This window comes from Podarcis muralis, chromosome 16 (assembly GCF_964188315.1).
Source record: "Podarcis muralis chromosome 16, rPodMur119.hap1.1, whole genome shotgun sequence".
NCBI classification, from domain to species: domain Eukaryota; kingdom Metazoa; phylum Chordata; class Lepidosauria; order Squamata; family Lacertidae; genus Podarcis; species Podarcis muralis.
This window is the reverse complement of record NC_135670.1, coordinates 10,078,401-10,084,851: the sequence shown is the minus strand read 5'-3', so window position 1 is coordinate 10,084,851 and position 6,451 is coordinate 10,078,401.

Sequence of the window (6,451 nt, the reverse complement as noted above, 5' to 3'; positions counted from 1 at the left end):
CAGATCGCCACCGGCTGGGGCGGTGCCGAGGGTGGGGGGCGGAAAGGCACGAGCCTCGGAGGTGCCCACCCCTTGGAGATGGGCGGGGGGAGGGAATCTCCTCTGTGGGTTAATGACGCCTGTTTACCTGGGGAGGTAAATTGCATTGCTGCCATGGCGATGGTGATGGTGGTGGCGACCGCTGTCATTCTTTCCGGGGCTTGGACTCTTGATTATTTACGACCTCTTTTTCTTTTTTTCTTTTTTCTTTTTTTTTGCGTGGGCAGGTTGTCTTAATCTAGTTTTTCTTCTTTTTCTACTTCATTGAAAAATGAAAAATAAAAATGGCAAGTGCGCCGAGTAAGATGAGACACGAAAGAAGAAGAAATCTAGTTGTTGTTGGGTTTTTTTTAAGAGACTTGCTTTTTAAAATGCTGGTTTTAATGTATGTATTTCATAGGAGCCAAGTCCTAGGGTCCGAGGTCTTTTCAGCCCCTTAATAAAATATTAGAGGGGGCCGAGACACCCCTCCCCCAAGTTGATGACCACTGGCATTCAATATGGTGTGTGTGTTGGGATTATGTGCGGTGGCGCTTACCTCCCCCCCCCCCAACATTTTATTCAAGTTAGCACCCTGTGTTTGTTTGCTTGCTTAAATAATGTAAGTTGCATTGGATTCCTGTGGCCCCTAAGAAAGCGACTGATACATTTAATATTGCAAATAAATATCATATTGTAATCTTATCTTACGCGGGTGGCGCTGTGGGTTAAAGCCTCAGCGCCTAGGGCTTGCCGATCGAAAGGTCGGCGGTTCGAATCCCCGCGGCGGGGTGCGCTCCCGTTGCTCAGTCCCAGCGCCTGCCAACCTAGCAGTTCGAAAGCACCCCCGGGTGCAAGTAGATAAATAGGGACCGCTTACCAGTGGGAAGGTAAACGGCGTTCCGTGTGCTGCGCTGGCGCTGGCTCGCCGGAGCAGCGATGTAACGCTGGCCACGTGACCCGGAAGTGTCTCCGGACAGCGCTGGCCCCCGGCCTCTTGAGTGAGATGGGCGCACAACCCCAGAGTCTGGCAAGACTGGCCCGTACGGGCAGGGGTACCTTTACCTTTTTTTAATCTTATCTTGTGAACGGCCCTGAGATCTACGAGTATAGGGCGTATACACATTTAATAAAAAAATAAAAATGAATAACAATAGTAGTGGAATTCTGCTCAGAGTAAACCTGTTGGAACGAATGACCCTAAGTTAGTTTAGGCTATTCACATCAATGGGTGAATATGAATTAATTCACCCATTTTTATTAATTAATCAGTCAATTAATTAATCACATCTGTAGCCCAACTTTTTCTTCCAAAGGGGCGCAATGTGTCCAACATATTTCTACCCCTCCCCAATTAATCCCCACAATAACAACCCTAGGATGTAGGTTAGGCAGTGGCTGGCTGAATGTCACCCAATGAACTTCAATGTCAGGTGGGGATTTGAACCCAGATCCCAGTCACTTGGATGGGTTTGCTCTTCTGATGATGATGATGATTTCGTTTCTATGCCGCTTTATATTTTAAAGAAAATCTCAAAGCAGTTTACTGCATATTAAACATCAACAAAACAATGCAGACTCAAACATTTCTGAAGAAAGTCAAATATAAAGTACACAGTCAAAGCAACACAATTGACAGGAAACCAAAATACCACCTCAAAGATTTCAGAATAAAACATTACAAAGGAGGTCAAATAATGAAAACATATTTAACACAAAAAAGTTAACAAAAACAAAATCTGAAAGATTTCAAAAGAAAGAATTGCTAAGTGAAGTCAAATATAAAATGCACATTTAAAACAGCATAATTAACAAGAAAATAAAATATTTTAAGCATGACACGGCTGTTTGGCAGGCACAAAAAGATGGGGCAAAAGAATCCAATAATTAGCATTGGATACATGGAGGGACACGGGTGGCGCTGTGGGTTAAACCACAGAGCCTAGAATTTGCTGATCAGAAGGTTGGCGGTTCGAATCCCTGCGAAGGGGTGAGCTCCCGTTGCTCAGTCCCTGCTCCTGCCAACCTAGCAGTTCAAAAGCACGTCAAAGTGCAAGTAGATAAATAGGTACCACTCAGGTGGGAAGGTAAACAGCGTTTCCATGCGCTGCTCTGGTTCACCAGAAGTGGCTTAGTCATGCTGGCCACATGACCCAGAAGCTGTACGCCGGCTCCCTCGGCCAATAAAGAGAGATGAGGGCCGCAACCCCAGAGTCGCCGCGACTGGACCTAATGGTCAGGGGTCCCTTTCCTTTTACATGGAGAAAGCACACTTGGCTCCTGGGTCCATCATTATCACTTGAGGCCCAGGTGGACGTCGTGGGTAGGAGAGATGATTTCCAGCTCAGCCTGGTTTGGCAGCTTCAGCCTCCTTTGGGACAGAAAGGACTTGGCCCCCATCCCCTATGCTTTCGTATAAAGTTCATATTGGCTTGTTTCAGTGCCCTCAAAGACAACTGGGAACCATCAACTGGTCCAAAACAGAGTGGCCGGACCTTTGTAAGTCATATAGCCCTAGTCTCAAATAGCTGCCAGTTCATTTGTGGGCCTAATTAAAGGGGATCTAAAATCCAGTATTAAAAACAGATTAAACGGACTGCAGCCACAGGAATAGGGCGGGCCCTGAAAACACACATCTCCGGTGTCAAAGGCCAGCTTTGTCTTCAGCACTGGGGGAAGCTGCACAGTGAAGGGGCCAAACACACCTCTTTGGGGAAGGAGTTCCCAACTTAGGGACTGCCACAAGTACGGTAAGTCCTCTCCTGAGGCCTTCCAACAAACTTCAGAGGGTAGCAAACCCTCCCAGGCAGCTCTGTAGGGAAAGAGGCGGTCTTTCTTTCTTTTTTTCCAATTTTTAAAATTAATTTTCCAAAAAGTTTTTTAAACAAACAAACAAACAAACAAACAAACATAAATCTTCACCGTATTAATTCAAACTTAATTACATTGTTAAGTGACTTCCTCGTGTCTCCCTGGTTGAATTTCAATGTATATCATTTTAAGAGTTTTCCCAATCCTAAATTATTTTTTAAAAATTAACTTAATCCCTTAACCTCTTTCTTTCTTTCCGGTTCGACATTAAACATATTAATTCATCACGTTACAAATTTAAATCCTAAGCCTATCTGGTATTTGCAAGCTTTTCCACTTAATTTAACTTAACATATTTAACTAAATAGTCTTTAAATTTCATCCGTTCTTCCTGGTACTCCTCCTCCTCCTGGTCGCAGACTCTTCCAGTCAGGTTGGCTAGCTCCAAAAAATCCATCACCTTCATCTGCCAGTCTTCCACCGTTGGTATTTCTTGTGTTTTCCAGTTCTTAGCTAATAAAATTCGAGCAGCAGTTGTGGCATACAAAAATAATTTAACATCTTTCTTGAGCCATTCCAAACTTAGTATTCCAAGAAGAAAGGCCTCTGGTTTCTTAATAAATATATATTTCAACATTTCCCCCCATTAATTATAAATCTTCTCCCAGAAGTCTTTCACCCTGGGGCAAGTCCACCACATATGATAGAAAGTACCCTCTTCTTCTTTACATTTCCAGCATAGATTATCACTGTTATGGTAAATTTTTGCTAGTTTTACAGGAGTCAAATACCATCTATACATCATTTTCATCATATTTTCCTTTAACACTGTACATGCAGTGAACTTGACCCCTTCCACAGTCTTTCCCAATCTTCAAACATTATGTTGTGGCCCACATCTCTTGCCCAAGAGGCGGTCTTTCAGCTATAGGTTTTGTGGACTGGTGCCGCAATCAAATGCATGAAGTAGCGTAATCAATGTGACTTTCAGAAACCAATTATCCTTAGCTGGCTGACATCATATATGCCTGCATGGTTTAGTGGCATTCCATCCCTGAGCTGTCTGGCAGCGCTCACTGAACCATCGTTATCGTTTGAGGCACAAATGGTTGCCTCCATTTATTTATTACTGCATTTGCATCTCACATTTTATCCAGGGAACTCAAGGCGCCATACATTTCCCCCCCTCTCCCCATTTATCCTTATGACAATCCTGTGAGGTAGGTTAGGCTGCAAGACAGTGATTGACTCAAGGTCGTGCCTGAGAGGAAATTTGAACCCTGATCTCCCAGGTCTTAGTCTGACACACTAACCACTACACCACACTGCCTCTCTTTGGCATGGAGCATCCATTACCACCTTAGGCTGGTGTGGCTTCAGTAATCTACTAGTAGGTAAAGGAACCCTGGACGGTTAAGTCCAGTCATCAAAGGTGACTATGGGGTTGCGTCACTCATCTCACTTTCAGGCTGAGGGAGCCAGCGTTTGTCCACAGACAGCTTTCCGGGTCGTGTGGCCAGCATGACTTAACCACTTCTGGTGCAATGGGACACCGTGACAGAAACCAGAGCGCACGGAAACACCATTTACCTTCCTGCCGCAGCGGTACCTATTTATCTACTTACACTGGCGTGCTTTCGAACTGCTAGTTAGGCAGGAGCTGGGACAGAGCAACAGGAGCTCACTCCGTCGCAGGGATTCAAACTGCCGACCACAGAGCCATTTGCATCCCTATTCCTATTCCTGCTGAAGGGCCAGCTTTGAATTGAATAATAATAATATTAATAATAATAATAATAAATGCAGACATAGGATTAAAGGGCACACATCCAATGAAGATTTATTCAGTGTTAAAAGCTGTGGAGTCCAGAGGGGCTTTAATTACTCCCTAGCAGGTGTATTTTTTGGGGACGCGGGTGGCGCTGTGGGTTAAACCACAGAGCCTAGGACGTGCCGATCAGAAGGTTGGCGGTTCAAATCCCCAAGACAGGGTGAGCTCCCATTGCTGTGCAAGTAGATAAATAGGTACCACTCCAGCGGGAAGGTAAACAGCGTTTCCATGCGCTGCTCTGGTTCGCCAGAAGCGGCTTAGTCATGCTGGCCACATGACCCGGAAGCTGTACGCCGGCTCCCTCGGCCAATAAAACGAGATGAGCGCCGCAACTCCAGAGTCGGCCACGACTGGACCTAATGGTCAGGGATTCCTTTACCTTTACCTAGCAGGTGTATTTAGGATTATGATCTTACACAGTCTGATTCTTGACATGTTTTAAGTAAATGGAACTGAAATAATTACCTAAATGCAATAAGTAAATACTTCTCCTCCCTTTACCTCACCTGCATTTTATTGCCTTTCCCTTGCTTCCTCTCTTTCCAGATTGAAAGCCCCGTTTATTTATTGCAGGGGTCAGCAACCTTTTTCAGCCGGGGGCCGGTCCACTGTCCCTCAGACCATGTGGGGGGCCGGACTATTTTTTTTTGGGGGGGGGGTTGAATGAATTCCTATGAATGAATTACGTAGTGCATAATTTTCTATGGGTGTCAATGGCTCTCCTCCCCACCCCAAACAAAGCTTGAGGTCAAAAGAGCACACCTGAAGCACATTTGCCATCCTTTAAAGAATTCTGGGTACTGTAGTTTATTAAGAGTTGCTGGTAATTCTGTGACACACGTTTACTAGTCTTTAAGGCAGGGGATGGGAGGAACACTATGCTGCAAGGCTCCAGTTCCCACCATCACTAACCACCGGCCATGTCACCTGGGGCTGATGGAGATCCGAGCATCATCAGCCTCATTTATATCCAGGACTCAAGGCAGCTTACAAAACCTACAACACGCATACCATATAAACCACAAAAAGCTGGAAATATACAAAAGAGAATAGTCAAAAAGTAATTGCACTGTAACAGAATTAAAACAATTTTTTAAAAAAAAAACCAGAAAGATGTAAAAACAGCACAGAAGTAGTAATAAAAACAGAGGTTGTGCTCGAACACAGCTCAAGCAAAGGCTCGCTCCTCCATGAATACAAGGCACTACGCTTACATGCAATACACTTTGCTGGGGATACACAACCCTCTAAAGCAGGGCTGGAAGAATTGCAGATGAAGATGATGGATTTTTCGGAGCTAGCCGACCTAACCAGAAGAGTCCGCGACCAGAAGGAGGAGGAGTATCAGGAAGAGTGGATTAAATTTAATGATTACTTAATTAAATATGTTAAGTTAAATTAACTGAAAACAGCTTGCAGACACTTAATTGTCTTAGAATTTTATCTATGTTAAGTGATGAATTAATATGTTTAATTTCATAATGTGAAGATCTAAGGATGTTAATGTTTAAGTTAAATTTTACAAGAACTGTGATTTGAAAACCGTTAAAAGGATATGCAATGAAATTCAACCAAGGAGAAGCGAGGAAGTCACTTAGCAATGTTAATAAGTGTAATTTTCAATAAGGCTATGATTTATGTTTGTTTGTCTTATGTGTTTGTTTGTTTATAATGTTGTGAAAACCAATAATAATAATTATTTTTTTAAAAAAAAAAGCAGGGCTGGAGGAACCTGCCTGGCCTTCCAGCCGCTGCAGAACTCCAACTCCCAGCAACCCCAGCAGCCACCAA